The following is a 13,232-nucleotide window of genomic DNA, read 5'->3' as shown; positions in this document are numbered from 1 at the left end:
TTATCTGAATTTGCAGATTTTTTTTGTGTTCTCCGCTATTGGGTTGCGCTTTCCAGAGAATCCCTCTCCTTATCGAGGGTCAACGCTGCGATCCCACAACGCCACCGCACGACCCTCAGAGGCTCAAAGTAATTATCGGGGGGCCCCCTTCCCCCCGTCGCCGCCTCCACTCCGTTATCCCGCTAATCAGCTGCTGGCCGCTTATCTCCCCCTCCCCGTGGTGAGAGGGCCGAGGCTTCTGATGGCGGGGCAGGGGGGGGCGGGGGCCGAGGTGGGTGGGGGGGAGGGGTGGAAACGGGGGGCCGTGGAACGCCCGTCTTGGAGCTGGAGGGGACCCCGCAGGGGGTAGGAGGGGCGTAGAGGAGGCGGAGGAGGCTGAGGATCGTGTGGAGAGGCTGGGGAACAGAGGGGAGATGAGAGAGGGGGGGGGTACAAGGGTTTGCCATGGCAACCGGCTTCTTAGTCCTTGTTGCTGATGATGGGTGTTGGTGGGGGATTGGGGAATGGGGCCCTGGGTTGTCTCACCTGATGAGGGGAAAATAAATAAATGGAGGTTGGAGTGGACGCGTGGTGAGGACGGCCTCGTGCAGGGCGACCCGCGCTGCCGCGTGTTTATCCGCGCGTGAGGTCAACGAGAAAAGAAGAGAGGGGGGAAAAAAAAGAGGAATTTACAATTTGACTGTTTCCTTTCCTCGGAGGGCGTCTGAGAGGACGCGTTTGCCCGGGGAGATGGAGCGATGAATTTCAACCGGTGTGTGCGGGTGCCCCGTGGAGTTTTTCACGGTGAGGATCGCGGCAGATTGCGCTGGATGACGGCTGTTTGGAGGGCTTCATCCAGCAGGGGATTGACCATGGCCAGGGGTCGTCAAGCAAAACAACAAGAGGAGCCAATATTTTCAAATTCGCAGTGCACGTGAATTAGAGACGGCGATCCTTCATAAATAGCGGCCACGAAGCAGCAGTCCTTAAAGAGCTGCATGCGGCTCCGGGGCTGCAGGTTGCCAACTCCTGACCATGGTTGATGATGGTGACGTGGTCGAGAGATTCGCGGTTCAAATGGGTCAGCCGCCCTGGTTACTAACACTACGGTGTATTCACCTTACACGAGTGCCGTCTGCTGTACAGTGGATCTTAAAGATTCTTTGACGGCATTGAATTCAGGGTTGGCCACGCCTGTGCCAGCGTAATGGTACAATTTGGCCAAATGTGAAATCTCTCCGCGGATTTGTCAAATGAGAAACGCATCGCAGTTGTCCGCCTCCTGCGAAACAGCTGCCGGAGCCTGTCTGTGAAACATAGCGCCTTCACAATCAGAATAATTATTTGTACTCGAGGAATCCGGTGAGCTGTAAAGCTCTTTTCCACAGCCTTGCGCTCCCAGAATCCCCGCATACCAAACGTGTTCGTGATGAAATTTGACGACTCCTTTCTCGGGTGGAACGACGGTGAAGTTGCTCTGAACCCGGCGATTTCCAGACACGGCCGACGTCAATGGCGAGCGATGTGCGAGCCAGTCCTGGCTCCCTCCTTCACCAAGCTGCACTCACCGGGGTGGTGAGCTGTCATCAAACAACCCCCATGGCCAAAACGGCTTCGGGAGGCGTTCAGTGGATTGATTGATAGATAGAGGGCCTGTACATTCTATTCTTGCACGCGCATCTTGGCCCAGTAAAACAATGGGTTGGACACGCTGTGATAACGAGCACACACGTGGCATTAAGGCTGGTAATTCCCTGCACTCGTATAACCCTTATCATTGTCCATCATCGTCATCACCATCATCGTCATCACCATCATCGTCGTTATCGGGGTGGAGCCGAGGCCCACGTGCTCACGTGCTGCGCTTACGAACCTGGCGACACGAGTGAGACTCCCGGCCACGGCCAACATCAGTTTTGAGTGATGTCCAACCTCTCCCAACCCTTGCGTGACCAGCATGGTGAAGTATGGTCAAACCACCCCCAATGATCGGCTTCAATTAGTGGATCAACAATGAGTCACCCTACAGCCAGCGTTAAGGAGTACGGCATATCATCGTCTCATTTAATTTGTTTGGCGTTTTTCATTTTTATTGACCCACAGGTCGACTTTCGCAAACGAGTCTTCTTCATCGCGGTCCCTTGTGTTCTCAACCGGGTTAAACAAAACCAAATCTTGCAGCGGCCTTTTGTAAGGAAATTGATGTGAACGTACGGGCGAACGCCGCGCGCGTGCCTGCGTGCGTCCGTGAGTGAGTTCAGCGTCAGAGACGGGGGTCGCTCCTCAGCATTGTCCATGGACGGTTACAGCGGTGGTGCTGTTAGTGTTGTTGTTTTTTTGCACTTTACAACAGCGGCTGATATGGGAACGGTTGAGTGTGAATTGCCGGGCTTCTTTTGCAAGTTGCAGTGTACGCATGAGCATCTAAATATAATCGCGTCTAAGAACACGGCGTCCACGAGTGATGCCTTCCGCTGAAAATAAACATTTAACTTGCAGAAAGGTGGAGAGTATTTGTAATTTTTACGTAGCTCTTTTATTCAGAAGCAAACCTGGCCACAAATGATAGCTCAAACAAGTGGCTTGTCGCGTGGCAATGTATAGCAGCCAAATACTCCAAAAGCCGTGATGTTGCTTCTAAATGTGGAGGGTAAAACCGGAAGACCCGGAGAGAAATCCACGTGAGCCACGGGGAGAACATGCAAACTCCAAATATACAGGCGTCAGGGTCGGAATCGTACCTATGCCTTCCTTAGTAATGGCACAGTGAGGAAATCAACCTTTAACCTCATCCGCCCATAACCATGGTAGCAGATGAGGATACTTGATGCTCAAACGTAAAATGGAAACCTCTCCACAGCGTTCTGTGACTATGGTCACCACCCACACAGAACCGTGGAACATTGACCGACTCGGTGCCTGATTCACAAATACGAAGGAGGAGGCATCATTACAGCGATGAATCACCACTCCTTTACTCCCGACGCAATCATCTGGCTCAACCACCTCGATGTAAAATTACAGCTGTTGCTCTCCATCAACATCAGCCGTACGACGTGAGGAAATGAGGGGCGGGGGGGGGCAATGAGGAAATGTACTTTACGTAAAAAAAAACGTTACAACAAAATAATTTGTGTCCAGAATAAATTGACAATTAAACAAAAACGGAAATGGAATTGTCAACGGAACGGCGTTAGTGGTGGTGAACACGCCCGCCAATTCTCTCATCTGCGTGGAACACTGCCGTTAAATATCGGTGCCAAGCTGGCGATTGTCCGCGGAACGACGGTCACCAAAGCGAAGTGAACGTTGATGACTCATCCACGTCGTCGTTTCCACGAGGGAGATCGTTATCCGCCAGCGCTACGCCACGGCCCGTGTCACCTCTTAGAAAATTACTCTCGGGGTAAAATTAACTGTGGGAAGCTGCTGATGACCCCTCTGATAGGGTTGCCACCCCTGAGGTACGAAAAAAAAACCGGGACGTTTGCATCACAGGAAGATGAACATCTCACGATACCAGCAGAGGGGAGACCAATATGTAAATGCTTCGTCTTGAGTGGTGTATTATTATGCACAACTGACAAGAACTGTGATTTTTTTTTGCGTGTTATATCCTGGGAAGCAGATTTCCCTGGACACGCGACCGCCTGAACAACAAGACGAGCTTGAGACAAGCAGGACAGGTGGCAACCGTCGGGTCTGACCACGCCAACTAAAGGCACCCGAGTTCCTGGCGCTCGGAGCCGGGAAAATGTGGGTGCACCGCACCGCACCGCAGACCGCGCAGAGAGAGAGAGAGAGAGCAGCACGGGGCAGCACGGGGCAGGGAAGGGCAGCTCAGCCACTCACCCAGGCGGCTGCTGGATTCGCCGGCTGTCCTGGCAGAAACCGCTGCGCCCTCCTGCACACAGGTGGAGCGAGCGAGCGCAGTGGCGTGTTCCCAATGCGGTCGGCGCAACGCAGATGAGCGGCGACGGCGACGGCGATTGATCGGCGAGGGGGAGCGTCTGTCGGCTGCCATCTCTCCCGATGATGCTGCTCGGGCAGAGAGGGGTGGGAGGATGGGAGCATCGCGGCTGCTCAGAGTGCGTGCGAGTGCGAGTGCTGCGCGTGACTGCGTTGCCTGCGTGTGACGAGCAGTGTGCGCGCACGAAGTCTTGTGCGCGCGTGTACGTGCGGTGGGTGCGTGCGAGATGAGTGTGTGAGTGAGAGTGTGTGTGCGCTCGCGCTATGAGTGCGCGCGTGTACGTGCGGTGGGTGCGTGCGAGATGAGTGTGTGAGTGAGAGTGTGTGTGTGCTCGCGCTATGAGTGCGCGCGTGAACAGCGCGCGCGCGCCTGGCTCTGAGTGTTATGAGCGTGGGCTGCGGTGGGAGCGGTGCGGATGGGAGGGGGAGTTTTTGGGCGAGGGCACTGGGGGGGCGGGCGGGTTCAGTCTGCACAGGGAGGGCGCGGGGGGGGGGCGTTGAGCGAATGGGCAGGCGGTCCGTCAGTCATGCGGGGTGCACGGGATGGTGTGGGAGGGGGCGTTGTGGGGGGGGGGGAGCGGTGGGGGTAGTGGTGGGGGGTAGCGGTGGGGGCAGTGGTTTGGGGGCGTTGTGTGTGCGGGCGAGGGGGGTGTACAGAGTCAGGCACCCGAGAGGAACAAGCCACGAGTCTCGAGTGGGGAGGGCGGGCGGGGGGGCGTTGATAGCAGGGGCGGTGCGCCGGAACACGCGAGGGGACGGCACGCGTCCATCCGTCCGTCCGCTCGCTCTCCTCGTCTCCCGCTAAGCCGCGAGAGAGCACCGGGGGATCGGCGGTCGCCGTGGCGACGACGACGACGGGGCTTGGGTGGCGTGCGCGCGTCGCTCTGCGGTAGCGGTGGTGGCGGCGGTGGCCTCGGCCCCCCTCCCCATGTCGCGCATCAGCGCCCGGCCCTCGCCTGCCCCGGCTGCCCCAGTCGCCCAGGCCGCCCAATCCATCTCCTCTGGCGCACTCCACATTCACTCCTCTTCAGTTGCTGAGAGCGGCAGAGGCTGGAGGCGTGCCCTTATCCCTACCTTCATCTTTCATAACAATACCTCCCTCCGTGCTCCTCTTCTCTCTCTCTAGGGGTTTTTTTTAAAGAAACGTACCATCAGATGTTGCGCTAATAGTCGTGCAAAATAGCAGCCGGGGTTGAGGTTTGTATTTTTTTGGTATATTTCCCTTCCCACACCAATGTGGCTTTACCAATTTTTTTTCTTTTTGCAAATTTTGCATTAGGAGCGTCGTCGCATCGCTGATGCATTGGATGTGCGGGATTTGAATGTATATTGAAGCAAAAAAGCCACTATATATATACCTTTCAAGAACACCTTCCCTGCAGCCGTCTTGCAATCCCACAAATTAAGGATCAGTGTTTGATGCCAGCTTGAGATGCGAGCGATAGCATCTGGCACGTTATTGTGCAAGGAATGAATCTTATTATCGGTCGCTTTGAATATCAATGCGTTATTTCAGGATATGAGATACAGGGCCACTCTTCTGGCCGGCTTAGACTTGAAATAATGAAACAGTGCAGGAAATGCTAACCACTCGGGCGGCGGGAGGGAAGGCAGCAAGGCGAGCGCCGCCGCCGTCGCTGAAGTGGTTCCATCACCGGGAAAATTCAACCTCCGGCTGACAACAAAAACATCCTTTGTAATAATTCTAAAAATGATTAGCAACGTAGATAATGAGGGAGATTCTACACTGTAACGCAGAGCTAAAGCAATTTCCTTTCCTGGGGTTCCAGGCTGTCGAGTTGAGGAGCGATGTTTATATGACGTTCAGGCTGAGGGTTGACGGGTGAGCCGGTGAGCGTCTGAAACCGCTGCCGGCTTAATTTGGCCGCACGAAACGCGAGTGCTCGCGTAACAGCACGCACGCTCCCACGCTTCACCTTGGTGCCCGGCAGTAGAGCGGCTCCAATCACGGAGAGATTTAAACATTTTTTAAATTAAATTTAACGGCGAGTGATCACCTTCCAACATTCGTGCAGGAGCCCATACACAATAATGCGCCGTTAATTTGGAGGTGACGAGGCCACGGAAAGTTATTCCGCGGCCTCAGCTTTATTGAGAAGCCAAGAGTTTTACCACATTAACACCTCGCCGGGCAGCGCGGCTCCTGGAGGATAATGAATGAGCAGATTTGTCAGAGGAAGAAAAAAAACCCCTTGCCGTTTTCACGTGGAGCGCCCGACTCAAGCCACACGTGCGATCGGTGCACGCGGCAGCGGCGGTGGTGGCGGTTGGCCGCGTTTTGGTGGCATGGGTGCCGATTTCTCTGAAATTTCCGCCCCGAAGATGCGGCGTCTCCCTTCGAAGAAAAAGATACAAAACGTCGTCTTTAGCCGAACGCATTCATTGATTGAGGAGTTGAGGTTCACAAGTTCAGATTGTCTCCTGGGCAGTGCTGTCACCATTGTCACCAATCACGCGGAATTACGGACGACTCTCGTGGCACGGAGCTAATTTGCGAAATTAAATACGCGTATGGATTTTACACACAAATCGCTAACGCCTGCCGCGCTGCCGAGCACTCTGCGAGAAGCCACGGTGGGTGCGCGCGCGTGTGCGAGGAGCGCCAACGGTGTGGGCTGGTGCCACTGAATTTCACTTTAAGTTGACTGCCAGAGACACGGCGTGAAATATTTTGTTGTTGTTGGCGAGCTATGTATACACCGCAGCTTCAACAATGAGAGGTATCAACGGGCGGCGAAGGAATATGCTAGCTTTATGCGGAGAGATATTGAATGCGGCTCTCTGAGCGAAAGCTGAACTTTGCCAATCTCCCAAGGGCTTCCTTAATGAATGCAATGAATGCGGCTTAGAGCTTAGAGACTCCCAGCGCTTATAGGGCTGGGAGAGAGAGAGAGAGACTGCAACGGTAAGTTTGTGTACAGGCACAGGTGAAATAGGGTTGTGGGCGGGGCCTTTTTTGTCCACGTTGCCGATGCACTCTGGCGAGAAAAAGCGGTTGTCGGCATGGAAATGGTACGGCCGGCGCCGATTGGCTGAATTAATGGATGGGTTGAAATGTAAAATAATGAATGTGGAGGGGATTAATTAAACGTTAAGTAAAAGCAGGAGAGGATTGTCACGGCAGAAGCGATGAGATGTTCGCGTGCAAAGCGTAAAGAATTAGCGCGAGTGCTTTGTGGTTTGCGGTGGTTGGGTTGGGTTTTTTCGCAGTACTTGTTTTTTTTTGCTTAATTCTTCCTTTTCTCATTTTTTTTGTCCTTGGCTTGCATCTGTCTGCCACGGGAAGATCTAATTCGACGGTGATCGTACAAGATGTGCGCCGTCATGGAGACGGCACAAGCGCGGCGAAAATCGAGATCCCGAGAGAGACGCAACGAATTCTATCAGACGGGCAGAAAAGGCCGGGGCCCGTGTCGGGATTAGAGAGTGCACGGGGAGGTCTTTGGCTCGTCAGGCGCCAGCTCCTTGATTGCTCAAGGTCACTGGAGGCCACATTTCCCTTAATCAAAAGCTCCACCGGGCACAAGAGCGTCCGCGAAATCGACCGGCCCATACAGCGACGGATTCTAGAGCCAGATTCCTCCTCCCCCTGATTGCGTTGCCACCATCTGTGAAGTCGCTTTTGTTAATTTTTTTTATTTCGTATGAAACTGAAATAAAACTTGCCGTGGCTTGTTTTGTGATGCGGCGCTGCGCCCAAGTGACGTGGGGAGCAACACGAGCTGGCTTAAAGCAACATGAGCTGACTTAGAGCAACACGAGCTGATTTAGAGCAACACGAGCTGACTTAGTGCAACACGAGCTGGCTTAGAGCAACACGAGCTGATTTAGAGCAACACGAGCTGGCTTAGAGCAACACGAGCTGGCTTAGAGCAACACGAGCTGACTTAGTGCAACACGAGTTGGCTTAGAGCAACACGAGCTGGCTTAGAGCAACACGAGCTGGCTTAGAGCAACACGAGGTGACTTAGTGCAACACGAGCTGGCTTAGAGCAACACGAGCTGGCTTAGAGCAACACGAGCTGACTTAGTGCAACACGAGCTGACTTAGAGCAACACGAGCTGACTTAGAGCAACACGAGCTGACTTAGAGCAACACGAGCTGGCTTAGAGCAACACGAGCTGACTTAGAGCAACACGAGCTGGCTTAGAGCAACACGAGCTGGCTTAGAGCAACACGAGCTGGCTTAGAGCAACACGAGCTGACTTAGAGCAACACGAGCTGGCTTAGAGCAACACGAGCTGGCTTAGAGCAACACGAGCTGGCTTAGAGCAACACGAGCTGGCTTAGAGCAACACGAGCTGGCTTAGAGCAACACGAGCTGGCTTAGAGCAACACGAGCTGGCTTAGAGCAACACGAGCTGACTTAGAGCAACACGAGCTGGCTTAGAGCAACACGAGCTGGCTTAGAGCAACACGAGCTGACTTAGTGCAACACGAGCTGGCTTAGAGCAACACGAGCTGACTTAGTGCAACACGAGCTGGCTTAGAGCAACACGAGCTGGCTTAGAGCAACACGAGCTGACTTAGTGCAACACGAGCTGGCTTAGAGCAACACGAGCTGGCTTAGAGCAACACGAGCTGGCTTAGAGCAACACGAGCTGACTTAGTGCAACACGAGCTGGCTTAGAGCAACACGAGCTGGCTTAGAGCAACACGAGTTGACTTAGAGCAACACGAGCTGGCTTAGAGCAACACGAGGTGACTTAGAGCAACACGAGCTGACTTAGTGCAACACGAGCTGGCTTAGAGCAACACGAGCTGGCTTAGAGCAACACGAGCTGACTTAGAGCAACACGAGCTGGCTTAGAGCAACACGAGCTGACTTAGAGCAACACGAGCTGACTTAGAGCAACACGAGGTGACTTAGAGCAACACGAGCTGGCTTAGAGCAACACGAGCTGACTTAGAGCAACACGAGCTGGCTTAGAGCAACACGAGCTGACTTAGAGCAACACGAGCTGGCTTAGAGCAACACGAGCTGACTTAGTGCAACACGAGCTGGCTTAGAGCAACACGAGGTGACTTAGAGCAACAAGAGCTGACTTAGAGCAACACGAGCTGATTTAGAGCAACACGAGCTGGCTTAGAGCAACACGAGCTGGCTTAGAGCAACACGAGCTGGCTTAGAGCAACACGAGCTGGCTTAGAGCAACACGAGTTGGCTTAGTGCAACACGAGTTGACTTAGAGCAACACGAGCTGATTTAGAGCAACACGAGCTGACTTAGTGCAACACGAGCTGGCTTAGAGCAACACGAGCTGGCTTAGAGCAACACGAGCTGGCTTAGAGCAACACGAGTTGGCTTAGAGCAACACGAGCTGGCTTAGAGCAACACGAGTTGACTTAGAGCAACACGAGTTGACTTAGAGCAACACGAGCTGACTTAGAGCAACACGAGGTGACTTAGAGCAACACGAGTTGACTTATTAGAGCAACACGAGTTGACTTAGAGCAACACGAGCTGATTTAGAGCAACACGAGTTGACTTAGAGCAACACGAGCTGACTTAGAGCAACACGTGGTCACTTAGAGCAACACTAGTTGACTTAGAGCAACACGAGTTGACTTAGAGCAACACGAGCTGACTTAGAGCAACACGAGCTGACTTAGAGCAACACGAGCTGGCTTAGAGCAACACGAGTTGACTTAGAGCAACACGAGTTGACTTAGAGCAACACGAGCTGACTTAGAGCAACACGAGCTGACTTAGAGCAACACGAGCTGACTTAGAGCAACACGAGTTGACTTAGAGCAACACGAGTTGACTTAGAGCAACACGAGCTGACTTAGAGCAACACGAGCTGACTTAGAGCAACACGAGCTGACTTAGAGCAACACGAGCTGACTTAGAGCAACACGAGTTGACTTAGAGCAACACGAGTTGACTTAGAGCAACACGAGTTGACTTAGAGCAACCGTTTTGATTGAATGGTTGAAATTGCCAACCAGGATGATAGGAGTTGTTCATAAAGCAATATATGTCTGATCAAAGTCCACCTTAAGGAGGTGGTCAACATTGGGATTGTTTTTGAGCCACCACGGTCACGTTACACCAATTTACATCGTCTCAAACCAATCAACACACTCCAAATCAGTAACCCGAAAGCCTTAAAAGGAGAACATTTTTTATAGTCGGTGACATATCAGTCGGTGGCAACTTCTGCTTAGAACATACAAAGGGAATAGCAGATAATAAGGGGTGGAGGCAGCACTTTACACCATGGTACCTGACGAGCATTCAATGTAAAAACGATGTTTTGATTAACTGTTTTCACATTTGCATATTAATAGCTACCTAATACTAGCTGGGTCAGTGTAAGACGAACCCTTCAATAGTCACAAACTATTAGTCCGAAATAAATTCATTTATATGAAAAGTCAAATGATTAACTGCTGCTGGCACATTGCATTTTGGGAAGATTTGTTCTCTTGAGGACAAAGCACAATCCACTTAGCAATGCATTCCTGGGCTCAATCACCATCTCAATGAAAGGAATTCACATCGTCTCCGCTAAACACGGATTCTTCCCGGCGAGTCTAAATTACGTTTACGCGTTTATTGAACGGCGGTAACCTTGCATTAGGTGCTGTCTGTCCGCACTCTCCACTTTTCCATGCTCGATCATTATCCTTCACGGGCGCTGGAGATTGAACATTGGCAACGTCCAGAGGTGGACTTTTATCCAGCAGTGGACAAGACATGGACGAACATTTTTTTTTCATTTACGACGGCGCTTATTCGTGGAACCGAAAGCGCCACAATCTCAACGAAAAGCCGTCGCGTGTACGGCAACGCTCCCCTTGAAACGAGAACGCGGCTCAGCTGGCCATTTGCGCCGAATTTCCACGGTTGATTGAAATGCAACGCTCCTTTTGCTTTGCTGGGAATGTGGCAGAGAGAGAGAGAGAAGGGACGCCGGTAGGGGGGGGAGGTTGGTGCGGTTTGACGTGTGGAGGAGCGCGAGTGGAGACGACGAGAGGCTTCCCAGATTGCTCATCTCCTGACTGACGACCGACGGACGCGGCCACGGCTGTTGGCCGAGAGTGGCGAGTGCCCCTTTCGCGTCGCCCATCAAAGCGGCGCTTCGCAGCGCGTCCCCAAGCCCGCGGCGCGCGTCGTCTCTGCCCCGCGCCCGGTCTCGGGGAAGCGGACAGCTGCGGTTCGTGGCTCGGCCGAGTGATCGAAGTCGTCGCGTTCCGCCTCTAGAAATTTGGAAAAGATTTCAGTCTTAAGACGAAAAAAAAAAGATTCTTGTGCCCAGACATGGGAGAGCTTTGGGTCAGCTGAGCAACAAATTGTTGTCTGTTTTGACGTTTCAAGGGGTACGTGGAGGGGGGAGGGGGGGGGGGTGATAGGCGGCATGGACGATGGAAGCAAAGAGAGACCCCCCCCCCTCGTCCCCCGTGTGGATCTGGCTGCCCCGCCGCGCGCCGCCGAGCGTGACGCTTCACGTCAGCGACGGCACGCGGCCGCTTAATCCTCCAGCCGGGCTGCGCGTGCCAGACGTATTTCACTGCTGAGCGACCGTGACTCAATAAAGAGCTAATGAAATAAATAGTTAACAGCCCTGCATACGCGGGGGGGGGGGGGGTAACCGCTGTCTCTTGGCCCGAATTACCGTTGGGAGATGAAGGCGGCGAGCCCAAGGACGGTGAGTGCCCTCGTGGGGGTCCGGGCTGCGGGCAGCCGGCGAGATGACGACAAAAACAAACTATCGCACGGCACCCCGAGGGCGATATCTAAACCAGAACAGCCTCATCTTCTTGGTTCTTTCGGTAAAATGACGTCGAATGGAAATAATAAAATAATAAAAATAAAACATAATAAAATAATTATCACCAGAATTATTTTATTATGTTTTATTTTAAATAATAAAAATAAAACATAATAAAATCATTATCACCAGAACATAATAAAATCATTCTCACCAGAATTATTGTATTATGTTTTATTTTTATTATTTTATTATTTCCATTCTACGTGACTTTACCGAAAGAACCAAGAAGATGAATCCCTGCAGTCACGAAAGCTTTAAATCGAAACAGAGCAGCCCCCTCGCGAGAAACGGAGGCCCATCGGAGAGACGACCGCGTGTTTGGTTCGGTGTCAGCGCCGTCGCTGCAGCCTCACCACTAAGGGCTAAGGGGTGGAGGGGAAAGTGGACACGAGAACGAATATGTTATTCATTGCACCCAGGGCCCATACCATGCTACTGCTATGTTTGCGAACGAGACGCGAAAATGTGTAAAAAGCACACGACGCAGCAGCATTTCTTTGTGTATTTTATAGAAGAAGCATCGGCGTTTATTGAAAAAATGCATTGTTGTCAATAAATCACCGCCGTCAGGAACTGCTGATGGTTTTTGTTGTTGTTACGTAATGCGCAATGGCCGTTTGCTTTTCGCATTTGCGTGTTGTTTGAAACGTAACGCTTTTCTGGCCGGCGCCGTTATTCTGTTACCATTTATTTTTGCTGGATATTTGTAGATTTGATTTCTGTTGACACCAGCCACCGCTAAGTTACGTAAACTATAAGGACGATGACTGAAGCTGATGATGATGATAATGACAACGATAATAACGACGATGGTGTAAACAGGCTGTATGAATAAAAAAAAACGAGATTTGTAGAAAGGCTTTTCCATCCAACCCATAACAATTCCTGCCACCTCGTGTGAGATGTTAATTGATGTTGACACAAACAGAAGAGAGAGAACGCTGTGCACCGCGTCCTGCAATTAGCGCCTAATTGGTAACGCCGTACGAACTAGCGTGTGTGTGTTTTTCTTTAAATACGCGGAATAATCTGCGGGAGGCCAAGTGCGTGAAACGTCGTTTCCTCGGAACAGCAGCGGGAGCAGCAGCGGGAGCAGCAGCAGCAGCTATCACATCGATTTCCCTCATGGTGGAATTTGAGTGTTACCTTGCTGCGTAGAGCCACACAGATCAACGATGATTAAACCACAGGTGGATTTTTTTTTTTTGCAAATGTATCCATTTGCACCCATGGAACCCCCCCCCTTCTCTCCCTGTGCACCTAACCGTGTGGTAATTACCACGTGCAGGGCTCCCGTGTGCTTGTAAGTGGCTCTGGGTAACGAGGCGTGATCACCGCGTGCACGGCTTAATTACTCGCTGAATATTTTTTTTTTTACCGGGTCGCTGGCAGACACCGAAGTTATCCGGCAAGTGACCAGCGGTGGGCACGGCCATAGAGGGGGGGGGGGGGGCACGTTGGATGCGGTGTGCAGGAGCTAG

At 52.3% G+C, this 13,232-nt stretch overlaps 1 long non-coding RNA gene across 1 annotated transcript in view; it reads right to left on the bottom strand.

Annotated features, from left to right (window-relative positions):
• LOC144731412 (uncharacterized) overlaps nt 1-13,232 on the bottom strand; it is a 46,287-nt gene that overhangs the window by 14,800 nt on the left and 18,255 nt on the right. The window contains exon 2 of the long non-coding RNA XR_013587953.1: nt 3,832-4,017. This is a non-coding gene — a long non-coding RNA (uncharacterized LOC144731412). The remainder of the gene's footprint in view (nt 1-3,831; nt 4,018-13,232) is intronic.

This window comes from Lampetra planeri, chromosome 39 (assembly GCF_965212315.1).
Source record: "Lampetra planeri chromosome 39, kcLamPlan1.2.h2, whole genome shotgun sequence".
Lineage (NCBI taxonomy): Eukaryota > Metazoa > Chordata > Hyperoartia > Petromyzontiformes > Petromyzontidae > Lampetra > Lampetra planeri.
Note: the sequence above shows the minus strand (reverse complement) of the source record. Positions and strands in the feature narration are given on the sequence as shown.